Source organism: Cebus imitator, unplaced genomic scaffold, assembly GCF_001604975.1.
Source record: "Cebus imitator isolate Cc_AM_T3 unplaced genomic scaffold, Cebus_imitator-1.0 Scaffold486, whole genome shotgun sequence".
Classification (NCBI taxonomy): domain Eukaryota; kingdom Metazoa; phylum Chordata; class Mammalia; order Primates; family Cebidae; genus Cebus; species Cebus imitator.
In genome coordinates, this window is record NW_016107801.1 from 1,415,041 (window position 1) to 1,434,183 (window position 19,143).

Here is a 19,143-nt window from a genome sequence, read left to right on the forward strand (position 1 = left end):
GTTTCACTCTTGTTACCCAGGTTGGAGCGCAATGGCGCGATCTCGGCTCACCGCAACCTCCGCCTCCTGGGTTCAGGCAATTCTCCTGCCTCAGCCTCCTGAGTAGCTGAGATTACAGGCGCGCACCACCATGCCCAGCTAATTTTTTGTATTTTTAGTAGAGACGGGGTTTCACCATGTTGACCAGGATGGTCTCGATCTCTTGACATCGTGGTCGACCCGCCTCGGCCTTCCAAAGTGCTGGGATTACAGGCGTGAGCCACCGCGCCTGGCCTTAGTTTAATCTTAATGCAAGTTCCTTGAGGTAGAAGATTGCGTTATTGATTTGTGATATTTCTTTTTGTAATGTAGGCATTTACGGCAGTAAATTTCTCCCTGAGCAGTGCTTTCAATGCACCCTATATGTTTTGGTATATTGCATTTTTGTTTAAATTCAACTAGTATTTTCTAATTTTCCTTCTGATTTTTTTCTTTCGTTTTTCAACAATATGTTTCTCCATGAAAGCCTAGATTTTTTTTTTTTCTTTTTTTGAGACGGAGTTGCTTTTGTTACCCAGGCTGTAGTGCAATGGCGCAGTCTCGGCTCACTGCAACCTCCACCTCCTGTGTTCAAGCGATTCTCCTGCCTCAGCCTCCTGAGTAGCTAGGATTACAGAGGCCCGCCGCCATGACTGGCTAATTTTTACGTTTTTAGTAGAGACAGCGTTTCACCATGTTAGCCAGGCTAGTCTCGAACTCCTGACCTCAGGTGATCCGCCTACCTTCGCCTCCCAAAGTGCTGGGATTATAGGTGTGAACCACTGTGTCTGAACTTTTTTTTTTTTTCCTGAGACAGGGTCTCTCTGTCACCCAAGCTGGAGTGCAGTGGCATCATCTCGGCTCACTGCAACCTCTGCCTCCCGGGTTCAAGTGATTCTCCTGCCTCAGCCTCCCAAGTAGCTGGGATTAGAGGTGTGTGCCACCACACCTGGGTAACTTTTTTTATTTTTAGTAGAGATGGGGTTTTACTATGTTGGCCAGGCTAGTGTCAAATTCCTGACCTCAAGTGCTCCACCTGCCTCGGCCTCTGGAAGTGCTGGGGTTACAGGCGTGAGCCATCACACCCCACCCGCCTTGTGATTTCTTCTTTGTGATTTCCACATACCTCTGACTTGTCCAATTTTCCATCTATTAATGATATTTAGCTTCATTCCATTATGTTCAGATGAGATACTTTGTATGACTTTAATCTTTTTTTTTTTTGGGGGGGGGGCAGAGTTTCGCTCTTGTTACCCAGGCTGGAGTGCAATGGCGCGATCTCGGCTCACCGCAACCTCCGCCTCCTGGGTTCAGGCAATTCTCCTGCCTCAGCCTCCTGAGTAGCTGGGATTACAGGCACGCGCCACCATGCCCAGCTAATGTTTTGTATTTTTAGTAGAGATGGGGTTTCAACGTGTTGACCAGGATGGTCTCGATCTCTTGACCTCGTGATCCACCCGCCTCGGCCTCCCAAAGTGCTGGGATTACAGGCTTGAGCCACCGCGCCTGGCCGACTTTAATCTTTTAAAGTTATTGAGGCCAGGCATGCTGGGTCATACCTGTAATCCCAGTAGTTTGGGAGGTCGAGGTGGGTGAATCACTTGAGGTCGGCAGTTTGAGACCAGCCTGGCCAACATGGGGAAACCCTGCCTGTACTAAAATACAAAAAATTAGTTGGGTGTGGTGGTGGGTGTAGTCCCAGATACTCAGGAGGCTAGGGCAGGAGAATCGCTTGAGCCCGGGAGGCAGAGGTTGCGGTGAGCCGAGATCTAGCCACTGCACTTAAAAGTTATAGAGACATTTGTGGCCATTTTGTGGCCATTTTGTGGCAGTGGCGGGCTGCCCAGAGTGGGAACGCTCAGCTGTAGCTGCCCTGCCACAGCTCCTGAACCAGGCACCTGTGTGCACTTGGGCGCTTGGGAAGACCCCCTACCCCATGCAGGCTTGGAAATGCCTTTTCCCACTGCCTGGCTTCTCCCGGCTGTTGGTGCCCACCCTGATCTTGGAGCAAAGTTGGGACTGAGCCTGGGCACTGTCGCAGCCCAGCCAGGTGTGCACATGCTGAGAGCAGGCGGATATGCCAGCCCCCTGCTGCCTTGGCCCCCCTCTGGACTTTGGGTGCCAATAAGCATGGGAGGGAAGCCAGGGGTGCTGAGGACAGCCTGGTGCTGGCCTGCAGTTGCCCCTTGGCGTGAACAGCCTGGGTGCCATGAACAGGGGCAGGAGGCAGATAGGCTCCTGGGTGGAAGTGGGCGGGTCCCTGGTGAAGCCCCACCTTCAAGCTGGGGAAGGCTGAAGTGCTGGGGGGTGACAAGGCCAGGCTGGGAGTCCTGCGTATCAGAGGCGGAACCTGAGGTTCTTTTCCCTGAGCCTGTGCATGGCCATCCATGGCTGCACATCGACCACTCAGCACACACTTCCTCCCCTCCAACACCCATAAAAACCCCAGATTCACCCAGACTCAAAGAAAGGATGGGGAGACAATGGGGAGATGACGGGATGAGCAGCTGCGGAGAGGAGCTGCCCTCTCTGTCCAGAGCGGAACACTCATCAGGACACCTGGCTGCGGAGAGGAGCTGCCCACTGAGGGTCTCCTCTGAGCTGTTCGAACACTCACTAAAGCTCCTCTTTGTCTTGCTCACCCCCCACTTGTCTGCATACTTCTTTCTTCCTGGATGCAGGACAAGAACTTGGGACCCACCAAATGGCGAGGCTAAAAGAGCCGTAACACAAACATGGGAAACATCCCCCTTGCTCACCATATTGTAGGTGAAGAGGAGAGAAAAGCCACAGCCCTCTGGGGGCCCAGACCTGGGAGGTCCCCAAGCCAGGGCTGTGACTCCCTCTCTGGGGCCCTGTGGTTCCTGGTGTCTCCAAGCTTCCAGACACCACCACATTCTTTGGTGCCAGCCCAGGAAGCTGCTTGCAGTGGCACCTGTGCCAGCACCTGGAGCTGCTCACCCCATGACAGCAGCCGGCATGTCTGACTGTGCACGGTGGCTGGACCCCATGCTCACTCACACACCCTTCACTGTTCCACGCTTGACTCCAGTTTCCCTTGCAGGCATGGGATCCAGGCTGGTAGGGTGAGCCTGCCAGGCTGAGTGGGCAGAACGAGCCCAGGGGCCTGAGCAATGGCACCACCAGCCACAGAGGTCTCCAGTCAGAAAAGCAACACCCTAAAGATCCCACAACACTAGCATACAGTCTGTACTGGAGAATGTTCCATGTGCACTTGAGACAAACACAGATCGTGGTGTTCGGTGGAGTTTCTGCGTACGTTTGCTAAGTCTAGTTGGCTTATAGCATTATTCAAGTCTTTAACTGCCTTGCTGATCTCATGTCTAGGTATTCTATCCATTATTGAAAGTGGTGGCTGGGTGTGGTGGCTCATACCTGTAATCCCAGCACTTTGGGAGGTTGAGGCAGGCGGATCACTTGAGGTCAGGAGTTCAAGACCACCCTGGCCAACATAGTGAAACCCTGTCTCTACCAAAAATACAAAAATTAACTAGGTGTGTTGGCACACACGTGTGTGGTCCCAGATACTCAGGAGGCTGAGACAGAAGAATTGTTTGAACCCAAGAGGCGGAGGTTGCAGTGAGGTGAGATGTGCCACTGCACTCCAGCCTGGGTGACAAAGCCAGACTCCATCTCCACAAAACAAAACAACAACAAGAGAGTGGGGTGCTGGCTACACACAGTGGCTCATGCCTGTGATCGCAGTACTTTGAGATGCCAAGGCAGGCGGATTGCTTGAGCCTAGGAGTTGGAGACCATTCTGGCAACATGGCAAAACCCATCTCTAGAAAAAACACACACACGCAAGTTAGCCAGGCATGGTGATATGCACCTGTGGTCTCAGCTACTTGGGAGACTGAGGTGGAAGGATCACTTGGGCGTAGAAGGCAGAGGTTGCAGTGAGCCAAGATCACTCCAGCCTGGGCAACGGAGACCCTGTATGAAAAAAAAAAAGAAAAGAAAAGAAAAATAAGAGAAAATGGAGAGTTAAAGTCTTCAACTATTACTGCTGGACTAATGTTTCTCACTTCGATTCTGTTGGTTTTGCTCATCTGTGTTGGAGCTTCGCTGTTACGTGCATGGGTGTTTATAATTATTATACACTTTTTAATGCATTGAGCATTTCAACACTATATAATATTCTTTTTCATTTCTTATAACAATTTCTGTCTTAAAGTCTATTTTGTCTGATATTAGCATAGCCAGGCAAGCTCTCTTTTAGTTACTGTTTACATAAAATACCTTTTTCATACTTTCACTTTTAACCTATTTCATTTTTGACTGTAAAGTGAGTATCTTATATATAGACAGAATATAGTTAGATCCTGGTTTTTTTAAAAAAAAATCCATTCTGTCAATCTCTGCCTTTTACTTGGAGAATTTGATTCATTTAGATTTAACATAATTATTTATGCAGAAGTATTTACGTCTGTTATTTTGCTATTTGTTTTCTAAATATCTTAACCTTTTAATGCTCAAAATGGATTTATTTGAAGGTTTCACAATAGCTATGTCCAGGCATTTAGGCTTATGGGAAGTAAAATTAAAAGAGGATACTTTTTTCCCAAGGAGAATTTCCTTAAAACCAAGTATATTGCTGAATAGCAACACTATACTTGGTAAACAATAATTAGCAACAAAATAAGTTTCATATTCTGCCCAAACCAGGCCCAGATACTGTTTAATAACCAAGATACAAACTAATTTTGTTGTAACAAGCCTAGACCAATTTTATCAAACATGTCCTTGGTTAGATATCTGGTGTCATTTAACATTTTGGAAGCTCATTTGGCAGCCAGTCAAGTCCCTCACACAAGCCAGTTGCTTGTGTTGCACAGGTGGCTTGAACATGCCGTGTTCTATTACGAAGAAACTGAAGCCCTCGTTTATCTGTCATTTCACTGATGGCCACAGCATTTGGCAAATCCTGTTTGTTTGCAAAAAGCAGCAGCACCGCCGGGCATGGTGGCTCACACCTGTAATCCCAGCACTTTAGTGAGTGGATCACCTGAGGCCGGGAATTCGAGACCAGCCTGACCAACATGGAGAAACCCCAACTCTACTAAAAATACAAAATTAGCCAGGTATGGTGGCGCGCGCCTGTAGTCCCAGCTACTCAGGAGGCTGAGGCAGGAGCATTGCTTGAACCTGGGAGGCAGAGGTTGTGGTGAGCCGAGATTGTGCCATTGCATTCCAGCCTGGGCACCAGAGCAAGACTCCATANAGGATGGTCTCGATCTCTTGACCTCGTGATCCACCCGCCTCGGCCTCCCAAAGTGCTGGGATTACAGGCGTGAGCCACCGCGCCCGGCCCTGAGTATTCTTAAAGTGATGCTTCCAGAGAGTCTAATTCTATCTTGACCACCAACATCCCATACCGTGAAACAAATGTTCTTATATTCTACTGGCCACGGCGACATTTTTCATGTCCCTGTTTATGCCCACGTTAAAACCAGTGGTAGGAATGGTGGTGACTATCTCCCCTAACTTCAGTTTATACAGAATGGTCATCTTGCCAGCAGCATCCAGTCCAAACATCAAAATGCACACCTATTTCTCGCCAACGAGGCGGGAGAAGAGGGAGGAGATGGTGAGGCCCATGGCGGCAGTGGCCCTGGTGATGAGCAGCAGCAGAAGGGGTTGGGGGCAGCCCCGCGCTTTCTCCTGACGCACTCCAGGCAAACTGAACCAGGGAACAGAAAGAGTGGAGGAAGAAAGAGGGAGGGAGGAGCATCTCTTTGGACGCTGTGTCAATGAAGCTCCGGGACAGGAATTCACAGCAGAAGAGCTGCCAGGCGACTGCTAGACTCTAGGCTTTGGCTGTGCCATGTCACACAGTGGCCTCAGTGGCATTTTTTATGCCCGTTTCTCCACTGCCTCTTTTGTTTGTTTGTTTGTTTGAGACAGGGTCTCTGTCATCCAGGCAGGAGTGCAGTGGCATGATCACCGCTCACTGCAACCTCTGACACCCGGGTTCAAGTGATTCTCCTGCCTCAGCCTCCTGAATAGCTGGGACTACAGGCATGAGCCACCATGCTAAGCTGATTTTGTATTTTTAGTAGAGACAGGGTTTCTCCATGTTGGTCAGGCTGGTCTCAAACTCCTGACCTCGTGATCCACCTGCCTCGGCTTCCCAAAGTGCTGGGATTACAGGTGTGAGTCACTGTGCCATGCTGTTGTTTTGGTTTTTGTTTTCTGAGATGGAGTCTTGCTCTGTCGCCCAGGCTGGAGTGCAGTGGTGTAATCTAAGCTCACTGCAACCTCCCCATCCCTGGTTCAAGCGATTCTCCTGCCTCAGCCTCCCGAGTAGCTGGGATTACAGGTGCGCATCACCATGCCTGGCTAATTTTTGCATTTTTAGTAGAGATGGGGTTTTACCATGTTGGCCAGGCTGATCTCGAACTCCTGACCTTGTCACCCACCTGCCTCGGCCTATCAAAGTGCTGGGATTACAGGTGTGAGCCACTGTGCCAGCCAAGGTACTTATTTATTGTACCCATCTTACAGATTTGAAGACTGAGACTGAGTGGCGGTTACCTGTCTTTTTTTTTTCAGATGGGGGGTCTCACTCTGCTACCCACACACTGGAGTGCAGTGGCACAAACAGTTCACTGCGGCCTCAACCTCCTTGGGCTCCAGTGATCCTCCTGCCTCAGCCTCCTGTGTAGCTGGGACCACAGGCGTGTACCACCACAGCCGGCTAAATTTTTGATTTCTTCTGTAGAGACTGGCACTCACTTTGTTGCCCAGATTGGTCTTGAACTACTGGGCTCAAGCGATCCTCCACCTCAGCCTCCCAAGGTGTGTGACCGCACCCAGCCCACCTGTCTTCTTGTCTTGCCTGCCTCCTTTTGACTGTCGTTCTGCAACCACACTGATGCAGCTGCAGCGCGACTCACTCTTCCTGGTCACCTGGACCTCCTCCCCGGTTATACCAGAGACCTTCCTCTCTATGCTTTTAAGGACTATTGTTTTTGTGCAAACAATTTTCTATGTTGGGGACAGGAAGAACAGGAAAGTGAGAAGGCTCATCTCCACGTTCCCTCCCTTCCGTGGGGCTCCCCAGCCTTTTCTAAGAGAAGTTGAATGAACTTACATCTGGGCATTTGCTTCCTCAAGTTAACACCTCACCTTCCCCTACCAAGCTACGGTCTTCTGGAATATATTTTGTAAATCAAATACGAGCCCACATTTGGGTTCACGGCTCAGGCTGGTAATTTAACCTCACTGTGCCTCCATCTTCACCTGTAAAGTAGGCATAATCATCCCTACCTCATAGAGCTGTTCCGGGTTTCAGTAAGATGGTATACATAAGGCTCTTGACACAGAGCCTGGCACACAGCAGGCACTAAATTATTGTATAATTAAAAACCTCTGCTCTCCCACCCTCCAGAGTTCTATGTGGCCCAGTCTCTGCCTGGTGGAGGCAAAAATTCACTTTTTTTTTTTTTTTTTTTTTGAGATGGAGGCTTGCTCTGTCCCCCAGGTTGGAGCGCAGTGGCACAATCTCGGCTCACTGGAACCTCTGCCTCCCAGGTTCAAGCAATTCTCCTGCCTCAGCCTTTCGAGTAGCTGGGACTACAGCTGCACACCATCATGCCTGGCTAATTTTTGTATTTTTGGTAGAGATGGGGTTTCACCATGTTGGCCAGGCTGATCTTGAACTCCTGACCTTGTGATCTGCCCACCTCTGCCTCCCAAAGTGCTGGAATTACAGGTGTGAGCCACCGTGCCCAGCTGAGAAATTCATTTTCTTACAAAGTTGCGCTGAAACTGGGGAAAGATCCATGATAATGAAACTTTCAAGAAACTGATGTATAATTTTTTTTCCCCTCCACCTCCTAGATTCAAGCCATTCTCCTGCCTTGGCCTCCCCAGTAGCTGGGATCACAGGCATGTGCCAACATGCCCGGCTAATTTTTGTATTTTTTAGTAGAAACAGGGTTTCACCATGTTGGCCAGGCTGGTCTTGAACTCCTGACCTCATGAGCCGCCCACCTCAGCCTCCCAAAGTACTGGGATTAGAGGCATGAGCCACTGTGCCCAGCCCTGATGTATGAATTTTAGCGGCATAATGTAACTGCTCTGTTTCTTAAGGCAGGATCCCCAACTCCTGGGACTGTTACTGGTCCATGACCTGTTAGGAACTGGGCTGCAGAGCAGGAGGTGAGCAGTCATGAGCATGACCACCTCAGCTCTGACCCTTGTCAGATCAGCAGCAGCATTAGATTCTCAGAAGAGTGCAAACCCTACTGTGAACTGTGCATTCCAGGAATCTAGGTTGTGCCCTCCTTATAAGAATCTAATGCCTGATGATCTGAGGTGGAACAGTTTCATCCCCAAACCATTATCCGCCCCCACTCATCCATGGAAACATTGTCTTCCATGAAATGGGTCCCTGGTGCCAAAAAGGCTGTGGACTGCTGCCTTAAGGGGCATTGTGGGTGGAGGAGGAGGAGGCAGCTGAGGACCCTGGCTGGAGCCTGGTTTGGGAGCCTCCTTTAGATGTGAGCAGGTGGCTAATTCACTGGTAGAGCTTGGGCTACGCTGAGTTTTTCAGATGGAGGCTGGAGGGCAGGACAGAGGGGCAGAAGAGAACATTTATTCATTCAACAGCTGTGTGTTGAGCACCCACTGCCAGGTACTGTTCAGGGATGTTCAGGGATACATCATGGGCACCGTGCCCTGCTCTCATGGAGCTGTGGGACAGTCCACAAGGAGACTCAGGAAGTAAAATGTCAGGTAGACAGGTGAGTGATGGCTGAGGAGGCAAAGGCAGCGGGGCTGCTCCTGATCACAGCCCCAGACTTTGCACATGCACCCCTCCCTTCCCAGAGCTGTGGGATCAGGTTCTATTTTTATCCTCCTGTGACAGGGGAGGAAACCTGGGTTGGGGAGATTAAGTGGCTTCATTTGGGAAATTCAGCAGTACCAGAGGTTGAAACTCTAAGAGCCTGAGGCTAGGAAGGGAGAGGATGATGGGCTGTTGGGGGATGGAGGGGACCACAGAGCCACCCCAAATCCCTTTTCAATGGCAGCCCTGCTGGCTCTCAGCTGTTTGCCACTGTGGCCCCTAAACTAGTCCTCAGAGACAGTAGCACAGGGACTGAGATGCTCAAATGAGTTTCTGTCCTGTTCCCCTTACAGATTCTGCTTCCCAGAGACTTCTCCAGCCTCAGGAAAGGTGGCTCCATGGAGCCATCGGGCCACTCATGAGTGGGTGAGCAGTAGGAAGGGAAAGAAGGGGACCTTGGTGTCCCCATCAGAGCCAGTGCCCAGGGAGGGCCCAGGTTCCTGCCATCCTCCTGCGGGTTGTCTTAGGACAGTGGGAGACCCAGTAGGGTTGTGAGCATTTGGTCAACAGCCTCAGACATGCTGGCTGGTCAGGGCAGCCCGCTGTGTGCATGTATCTGGGCTCTTTGAGGTCAAGACCAGGTGGAAAGGCTTTTTGTTCTGGTCTTGGAAGGAGTGCAGTGGGGTCTGTGTAAGTGGTGAGGTGGCCATCCCGGTGGCCAGAGTGCTCAAGATACCCAAGGAGATGAAATGGAGACAGCAGGAATGGGTTGTAGCCTCCAAGGTGGCTAACACAGAAGCCTGGAGATGGAGGAACTGTGCCAGGGCTTTGCGGACACAACCAGGATGGAGGTTCTAAGGGACCTGCCTGCAGATCTTCATCTCCCATACTCCCCCTCCAGACCTTCCTGTGCCTGAGGACTGTGCTTGGTCCACTCTGCCAACTAGACAGGCAAGGCCTTCCCCCGCTGGAACCTTGTCCTAGAGCCTTGCCCTGGGGCGTAAAAAGGTCCTGGGCTCCCAGCAGAAACAGCTGGGCAGGGCTGGGAAAGGTGTTGGCTTCTCCTGCAAACTATTCCTAAGGCTGGGGCTTTCAAGTCTCAGCTCTCCTGCAAGTTGGCTCTGTGACCTTGGGCAGGCCCCTTGGCCTCACTGAGCATGTTTCCTTACCTGTCAGCCTGGAGCGGAACATCTGCCTTCTGGGTGTGCGTGGGGACAAACTGTCTCCATGCAGGAACTAACTTCATGAATATTGCATAGACCTGTACATTCCAGGCAGTGGAGCTGCTGCTCATCCTGGAATACACGTGGAGGCCCCAGGGGCTTGGGGTGGGTGCAGCACACAAGGAAACTTGACCTTGCTGTTGGCAGGTTCAGTGGGCACCAAGGAAACCTTTTTTTGTTTTTGACGTTTTTATTGGGGTCTAATATACACAACGTGTAACCACCTTAAGTTACCGCTGGATTAAAACTGATTTATGTGACCTGGCATGGTGGCTCACACTTGTAATCCCAACACTTTGGGGAGGCCAGGAGTTTGAGACCAGCCTGGCCAACATGGTAAAACCCCATCTCTACCAAAACACACACACACACACACACACACACATACACACACACACACACACACACACACACACACGCTGGTTGAGGGGGCGCCTGTAATCCCAGCTACTCAGAAGGCTGAGGCAGGAGAATCGCTTGAACCCCGGAGGCAGAGGTTGCAGTGAGCCAAGATCCAGAGGCTGAGGCTGTAGAATCGTTTGAACCTGGAAGTCGGAGGTTGCGGTGAGCCGAGATCGTGCCACCGCACTCCAGCCTGGGTGACAAGAGCGAAACTCCGTCTCAAAAAAAAAAAAAATTTGATTTCTGTATAAACCCGAGTCGTCATCACCCAAAACAAGATGCAAAACGTGTCCTCCAGCTGAACCTTTCAAGTTACAGAAAAAGGGCCAGGGGTCCTTGTTCTCACCTTGGTGGCCCTCTCCTGGAATCTCAGGCTGGGAACCTGATTTCTCATTCCTGCCCCTCACTGGGAAGATGAGGAAACTGGGGCTTGGGGCGAGAAGGTCCCCAGGCCGAGCCGAGAACACCCCTAGCTCTTCGCCAGCTCCGGGGACTTGGAGTCCTCTCCAGCGACAGCGAACTTGGGCGCCCGCGCCCCAGCACGTCAGGGGTGGGGGAGACGGGGACACGGAGGGCGCGGCCGACCGCGGCTCCTCCCCGGGCGGGGCCGACCTGCCCGCGCGCGCCGACGCCCCGCCCCCCGCCCCCGCGCGCGCGCGCTCCCGCCAGGCTAATTAGGCGCGCGGTTTGTTTACAAACACGGGCTCCCGGCAGGTGCGCGCCGCCCCGCCAGTGCGCGGCCGGGTTCGAAGGCGGCTACTGCGGGCCCTGGGGTGCCCAGGCGGGGGCCGCCGTGCTGGCTGCGCTCCCGTGTCTTACACGCCGCCCTGGGGCGCCGGAAAATCCGCCTCCAGGCGCCGTCCCCGGCGCGGGGTGGGGAGGACCGCGCGGGCTCGGGCGGGGAGCTGCCTCCCTGGGTCCAGCGTCGCTGCCCTGCCCGGCGGGCGCCGAGCCCCGCCCCCGCGCGCCCCCCGGGCTGGGCCCGCTCGCGGCCGGGTCGGCGGGGCGGGCGGGGACGCGCGGGGCGGGGCGCGGCGCCGGCGGGGCCGGGACATGTAGTCCGCGCGCCGCGGCCTCCCCTGGGCGGCCCCGGCGCGGGCCCGGCCGCGGACTACGACTCCCGCCAGGCGCCGCGGCGCAGCGCATGAGCCCTACTCGGCTCCGGCGCGTCTATTATGCTGCCGGGGCCGGCGAGCCAAAGAGGAGCCGGCCGCGCGGGCCGGGAGGGGACGGCCGCTGGAGCCGCGAGGCCAAGTACGCCTTTCTCTTGCTTCCTTGCGCGCGCGGGGCGGCGGGCGGCGCGGGCGGCGGCGGGCCGGGCCGGGGAGCGCGGCCCCGAGCGCCCCGCGCAGGCCGCCGGCGTCCGGGGGAACCGGGCGCCCGGGGCCGCCGCCGCCGCCGCCTTTGTGCGCGGCCACGATGCAACAAAGCGCGGCGGCCGCCCGGGGTCGCGGCGGCGGCGGCGGCGGCGGCGGTGGCGCGGGCTCCGCTCTCCTCCGCCCGCTCCCGCCTGGCCGCCTCCGTCCCGGGCTCGGGGGCGTCGCTGCGGCCGGGGCGCGCAGCCCGGAGTTGGCGCGCCCCGCGCCAGCCCGGCCTCCGCGCGCCCTCCCTCACGGAAGGGATTTTTTTCCCCCTTTCCTCCGCCCGCCATCTTTCGAAGGGGGGAACCCAGGGAGGACGCGGAGGGGGAAGGTGCGCGCGGCGGCGCCGGGCCTCGGCCGTGCGCTCCGCGGCGCCACTTTCCCCGCGCCCGCCCCGCCGGCCTCGCTCTCGGGCCGTTGCTGAGGCCCGCGCCTGGGGACCGTCGCCGCGCTCCGCGGCCGGGGCGGGGGGGCAAGGCCAGGCTCGGGCCTGGGCTCTGCGCGGCCTCCTCCCGGAGTTTCGGGCCCAGAGCTGACTTTGAGCCCCTCTGAGTTGCCGGATTTTTGCAGCCATGCTAGGGAGGAGACCCGTTCCCGTTTTGAAATCAGTCTGAAATCGCTTAATCCGGCCGAGGGCGAGTTGGAGCGGGAGGGACGGGGGTGCTTCCCTGCTTCCCACTGTTGGGGGGCGCCGGAGTGACAACGTGATACAAGCCCACTCGGGGAGAAATGCGCACCCCGAACCGTGTACACCACATGGCCCTGGTGGGCTCCCTGTGAATAAAGCTGGTGCGTGCGGGAAGTCTCATTCCACCGGTTGCTCGTACGGGGGCAGGGCCGGGATCGGGGTTTCGCGCGGCCTCCTTTCCCTCGAGGGCGGGCGTCCCAGAACTCGGCCCACCGAGACCCACCGGGGGCAGAGACCCGGAGTCCGTCGCGTGAGTTCCTCCGTTGGACCCAATCCTTGAGTGGTTGCGATCCTTCATTTTGGTTGAAAGCTTTCTGCTCAGAAATACGTAGCTGGGGTTTCCCCGCTTACCTTAAACTTGGTCATTGTCTGCAAAAGTTAACCGGGCGGGGAGGCGTCGTGCAGTGGTGGGCCGAGTGACCGGCTGGAACTGCAGGAGGAAGCCCCGAGTGTCCCGTCCTCCCCCGCCCTCCACCGTGAGCAGGAACAGAAGAGCAAAGAGTTTTCTTTTTACCCTGCTGTTGTGTAGGCTTTTCCCCTTACTCTTTCCTTTAAAATGAAGACTTTTTGTTTTTTTCCCTGGGCCCATGAAGTGGCCCTGGAGAGATCCTGAAATGTATGCAAAGTTGTGTGGCATTTTTCTGGGGAGAGTAGTTTGTTGCTGGCTTCCAGTGGGGTCTAAGGAAGGTCTGAAGATCTGCGAGGGGCTGACCTCAGGGGTTAGGGACCTCCCCTCCTGGTCCTTCTCGGGCAGCCCTGATGCAGCCTGTCATTTGCAAATAAAGGTCTGTGTTTGCCGTTTTCTCTGTTGAGGCCTTGATGTGTTGGAGGATACTGATCGGGAAAGATAAGGCACACACTGTGACTGGAAGGTCTGCAAGCCAGCGAGGGGCATTTCTTTCTGACTCTCGGAGGCCCAGTGCCTCAGCAGGACACCGGGTGCCTGGGAAGACTGTCCCTGGGAAGACTGTCAGAGCAGCTCCAGCCTTGAGCCCCGCCGCTGGGATATCCGGGGAGGAGGGATTTCAACAGCTTTCTCCCGGTAGGCAGTCAGCTCCGTTTTTATTTTCGTTTTGTTTTTAGAAAGTAGAGTAATTACTTTCCTTTGACAACAGCTCGTGCCTGTTCGGAAGTGAGCTGTGAATGAAGGACAGGACTTGCAAACACGGTTCCCTGTCCTACACTCAGAGTGTAGTCATACCCAGAAAGTGAAAGTGGGGGTGTGAAAGTGCAGCATCTGGGCCTGCTGCTGCAGCCAGCCGGCACCCTTTCCTCTGCTCTCTCCCTCCAGGCTGTGGAGGTGCCAGGCGTGGGAGCCTCGTGCACCAGGCAGGTGGTGATGGCCTTGTCCGCTTCTTAGTGCCACCAGGAAGTGCCACCACTTTCCCTGAGGCCTGGTGGCTCAGAGTTTCCCAAGTGGGGTGATTAGCACAAAACTAACAGCTGTGCTGTATCATCCAGCCGCTGGTGGGCCCAGTTCTGGACGGGAAGAGCCATGTTTTGCTGTGGATGCACGGGGTGCTGGGGGGCGGGGAGCCAGGGCCTACCCCACCCTCAGCGTTACTGCCTGGGAGGTGGGGGGGCATGCCTGCAGTTCTGCTGGTTTTCAAAGCAGTGAAAGCAGTTGGTCAGAGGAGCTGCTGCTTCTTACTTCCTTGACCGGTCAACAAGGTATAACTGACCTGTCGGGATTTCGTGTCTTAGGCAGGTTCCTTTTTTATTTTTTATTTTATTTTTTTCTTGAGACGGAGTCTCGTGCCGTTGCCCAGGCTGGAGTGCAGTGGCAATATGAGTTCAATGCCACCTCTGCCTCTTGGCTTCAAGATTCTCCTGCCTCAGCCTCCCGAGTAGCTGGGATTACAGGCACCTGCCATTACACCTGGCTAATTTTTTGTGTTTTGTATTTTTTGTATTTTTAGTAGAGATGGGGTTTCACTATGTTGGCCAGGCTGGTCTCGAACTCCTATCCTCGTGATCTCTCAAAGTGCTGGGTTTATAGGCTTGAGGCACCATGCCTGGCCAGCAGGTCCCTTACACCACAAAGCGAATATCTGGTTGAAGCTAAAAGGTAACTGCATGAATCATGGCAGAATGCAGTGCTGCTTGCCATAAGAAGGTTTTGGATCTGGCTGGGGCCTTCCCAACTCCTGTGGCTCTGCTCCCTTGTTGGAGCAGAGGAGATGTACAGGTGGCAAAACATGATGGGGCGCCAGGTGCGTTTGGGTCGGGGTTTGCCAAGAATGGCCTTGCCCCTGTGTTTTTGTTCGTCACTGCCATCTTGTAGAGGTGCCCAGCTGGTGGCAGAGCATGAGGCATTCTCTACCTATCCTCCCTTCTGTGAAAGCAAGGGCCCCTGTTCCCAGGCATTCCTGCTCTGGTTCCTGGGCTCCTGCTATCTGGGATGCTTGAGGGCTTTTTAATTTATTTATTTTTAATTAATTAATTAATTATTATTATGTTTGTATTTTTAGTAGAGATGTGGTTTTGCCATGTTGGCAAGACTGGCCTTGAACTCATGTCCTTTAAGTGATCTGCCCTCCTTGGCCTCCCAAAGTGCTGGGATTACAAGCATGAGCCACCATGCTCGGCCAAGATGCTTGAGAGCTCTTTTATTTTAATTAATTAATTTATTTATTTATTGTGAGACAGAGTCTCGCTCTGTTGCCCAGGAGTCTAGTGATGTGATCTCCACTCACTGCAACCTCTGTGTCCTGGGTTGAAGCAATTCTCCCTGTCTTAGCCTCCCAAGTAGCTGGGATTACAAATGCCCACCACTGTGCCCGTATAATCTTTTTGTAGAGACGGGGTTTCGCCATGTTGACTATGCCTGTCTTGAACTTCTGACCTCAGGTGATCCACCCGTCTCGGCCTCTCACAGTGCTGGGATGACAGGTATGAGCCACCTCACCTGCCCGAGAGCACTTTTAAAGAGAAAGTGCCACATTTTGGGCCATTCCCCTGTTAATGGTTTAAATTGTAAGTCTTCTGGCCACTCCTGATTGAGTTTGCAGTGGAGACAGGCGTGGCCGGAGGCTCTGGCGCTGTTGCGTCCATGGTACTATTGGCTGGCTGCGTCTCGGACCAGCCTGTGGCTATTCCTGAGAGTCAGTTCTCCTGCTGCTTCCACGCCGGATCTTCGGAGCCTTGTGTCGGAAAGATGGGGCTTGGATTGTGCCCCCATGTCCCTCCTTGCCACAGGCCCCCAAGGTACTGAGTTCGCCAGAAGTTAATGAGGTGTTTGGGAGAGACTTCTCTAGCACTTGGAGAAGTGTCCCACTGGGGGTGCGGTGATGTTAGGGTCTCCAGCCGGGTCTTTCTGAGTGTGGCTTGATAACCAGCTACAGGATTTCCCAGAGTACCCAGTGCGCTCACATGTGATCTGCAGAGGCAGCTGCTGGCTAGGTCTGGAGTCTAGGGCAGAGGGAGCGCCCTCAGTGCACCTTTGAGGACCTGGGGCTTGGAGTCTATACCTGGGAGCTTTGGGGCTTGGGGGCGGGACGTTGTTAGCCTCCGGGTGAGGCAGGGATGCGTCTGTGCCGGTGCTTGGCTTGTGCAGGAGTACCGAGTGTTGTAGCTCTAACCTGTCATGTGGCAGAAGGAAAAAGAATCTAAGTGGCTGAGGAGATGCCCTCCGTGTGCCATGCATCCCTTTAGCCCTGGCCTCATGGTCCCATGGGGCAAAATGTGCAAAGGGGCAGCTGTGTGAGTCTTCGGGTCCAAGGTGCCACCCGCCCCCATCTGCCCACACCCCAGGACGGAGCCCTGGGCACACTGATTGAGCCCTTGCACACTGACCGGTGCCAGGGGCTGGGTAAGGAGGCAGGGATCAAGCACAGTGGCTCTGTGGGCTGTGGACTCAAAGGCAGATGTGCTGCGTGCCCTCTCTGTGTTCTTAGCTCTGCCTCCAGTCTGGCCCAGCAACAGGTCTGGGGGCGTCCTGCAGTCCTGGGCAATTGTGGTTGGGGGGTGGGCAGAGAACATAGATGAGATAACCACATGATGCCACGGGGACGGGTCTGAGAGGTGCGGCCGTGCTGGCTCCTCATCCTGGCTCGCTGTGTCTGGGGTGGGACGGCAGTGAGGCCAGGCCTGACTCCTGCGGCTGGCGTGTTTTGTGAGTTTGGTTCTCGTCAGGCTGGCTGAGAGAAGATGGAGCAGACAGATGGATGCTGGATAGGCCTGCTGCAACTTTGTTTTAGGAAGTGTGGGAATTGGTGGAGCACCAGGACCTGGCCCTGAGGCCACGTCCCTCTGAGCATGGTGTCCCCTTCCTTCTCCAGGGCCAGGTACTGCCCTCACCCTACTGCCTCTCTGAAGAGAGCCCTCTGCCTGAATCGTGGCTCTCCTGCCCTTCCCTGGCCTGTGGGAGACCCTGATTATGAGGCAGGTGGCCTGGGCTTGGAAGGGCCCCATGGGTGTTTGTGGAGCCAGGTTCGTCATTCCCAGCGTGCACGGATGTTCAGGCCTCCTCACGCCTCTCGTGAGGGTCCCGTGCAGGTAGAGCGTCCTCTGAGTCCTCTCTATTTGAGGAGTGGGTAGAGAAGTAGGTGGGGACGGAGCTTGGAAGAGGTGACAGTGTGTGGCCAGAAGGCTGTGGGGTGTCATGGCAGGAAAGGAAACCTCCAGATAGGCCGCTGTGCCAGGGCCATGGGGCCAGAAGAAGCACAGAGCCTCTGTGGTTCAGAAAGCAGGAGGCGCACGAGGTCTTAGATCTGGAAGGCACTGGCGGGTGCAGAGTGGGGAGAACTGTGGGGTGTGGGGGACAGTCATGGGAAAGGCGGTGCTGACAGCTGTACCCACTAAGTACGTCTAGGGCCAGACCCCAGGACAGCCTCTCCAGTCCAGTGGAGCGCCTGGGGACAGGGTTGGGCTGCCCTACCAGACCAGGCGGCCAGGCAGCTGCTGGAGAGCAGGTGCTCTGTGCATGGGGGCTCAGGGCACTGGGCAGAGCCCCCTGGAGAGTAGGCACCATGGCCAGCCATGCCTGCTTGGGTGGGGCAGTGGCTCACGATGCCCAACCACCCTCCCCAGGGCTCCTCGAGGGCTACAGGGGGCCCCCAACCCCCGGCTTCTCTCCTTGCTCCGTAGAAGGAGGCAGTTGGCTCCGTCTGTCACTGAAGACGGCCCTGCCCGAACAGATCCAATTTCCCAAGTCTTGGAGGGTGGCCCCAGGGTGGCCGCTGGTCACCATGTGGGCCTGGAGACAGGTGCTAGGTTGGCCAGGTTAGACGGGGGGGTGGGGGCGGTAGGTTGGGGTCCCTTCTCACGGGCTCAGCTCCCTCCAGCCACAGCCTATCACAACACCAACCCCAACATTATCCTGAGATTTCTGGGGCTATGGGGTGTCAGCAGTGAGCCTGGCATGGATGTCCAGCTTTGTCCAAGCTGGCTGTGCCCTTTTCTGCCTGGGCGATCTTCTGCCCCCTCACCTCAGAGTGCCCCCCTCCACCTGTGGAAGATGGAGCTCATCTGACCCAACGCTGATGCAGGACAGAGCTCCAGGAGCTGAAGTGCAGCAGTGGGGCCACCCAGCCAGGGACCTGGGGACCCTCGGGATACAGAGGCCCAGGGCTATGGAAATCCCAAGGCTAGAGAGCCCTGGGGAATGGGGAGCCCCTGGGAAAGGCCTCCCTTGCTTCTTCCAGCACCCCGCCCCTAGTTCCGGTGCCCCTGGCTCCCACCCTTTAGCTGGCAGGTCTGGCTGAGTCCCTGCAGAGCTGTGTAGCCCTGCCCATCCCTGCCACCGCTCCTCCCGACCCATGCTATGGCTGGAGTGGCCTTGGCAAGCCGTCCTCCCAACCCTGCCTGTTTGGTGAAAGCTGGGACTCCCCCTCCCTGGACCCCAAATAAGAGCTCCGTGCTCTGGGGCCAGGCCAGGCTAGAGATGGCCCGTGGTCCAGTTGCTGCCCCTTGGCTGGTCTGCCTGCCCCAGGGTGTGGCGTGGGGGTCAGCACCCCGCCACCCTCCCTCTGTGGAGCACTTGAAGGCTGGGCTGCCGTGCTGGCCAGGCGGTGTGCCTGCTTCTGCCCCTCCAGGTCCCTGCTCCCCAGGAGGGCCATGGAATAGCAGGAGGGGTCGGGGGGCTGCTGCAGGAGGGGTCGGGAGGCTTGCTGCAGGAGGGGTCGGGGGACTGCTGCAGGAGTGGTCGGGGGGCTGCTGCCAGCTTTTCTGGGTGTTTTATTTGGTGGCAGCTGGACAGATCCCCATTCCCTCCCTGTTTGTCCGCAACCCTGAAACATCCGTGGACTCGGCATCTTTTCTGGTGAATTCTTAGCTGGGCCAGCCTGAAGGGGGCTGAATTTCTGCTTTTTATTCAGGTCCTCCTGCTCCCTATGGAGAGGAAGAGCGGAGTCCAGGGACCTTGGGAAGGGTTGGGGGGACCACCCACAGTTTGTGGGCTGGAGGTGGGGAGGGCCTGCCTGCCCAGGGCCACATGGCAAGGGTGAAGATAGGTAGGATCCAGGCTACCTCGCCAACGTCTTTTCCATGTCCAGCACAGAGCCCCCCCTGGGTGGGGCATGAGGGGGACCCAGGGAGGGGGCTAGTCAGTGTTGGGGGAGCCTGGCCACTGCCCTCCCCGCTGACTGCCTTGGAAAATCTCTGCGGCATTCCAGATCTTTTTTTTTTTTTTTTTTT

General features: G+C 55.4%; 1 protein-coding gene and 1 pseudogene across 4 annotated transcripts in view; one reads left to right on the forward strand and one right to left on the reverse strand.

Moving 5' to 3' along the window:
- Positions 1-4,518: 4,518 nt before the first annotated feature.
- Positions 4,519-5,640, reverse strand: LOC108292299 (annotated as a pseudogene). The gene is made up of 3 exons (XR_001820234.2): positions 5,478-5,640; positions 5,342-5,446; positions 4,519-5,072 (listed from the first exon to the last, which is right to left on the reverse strand). The product of XR_001820234.2 is annotated as an ADP-ribosylation factor 4-like (transcript).
- Positions 5,641-11,584: 5,944 nt separating this feature from the next.
- The window catches only part of BRD3 (bromodomain containing 3), a 38,380-nt gene continuing 30,821 nt past the window's right edge, over positions 11,585-19,143 (forward strand). For 2 of the 3 annotated variants that reach the window (XM_017513095.2, XM_017513097.2), the window contains exon 1: positions 11,585-11,712. The gene's annotated coding sequence lies outside the window, so the exon portion shown is untranslated. Of the gene's footprint in view, positions 11,713-13,407; positions 13,550-19,143 lie in introns of those variants that run through there. The other variant, XM_017513096.2, reaches the window with a different exon arrangement.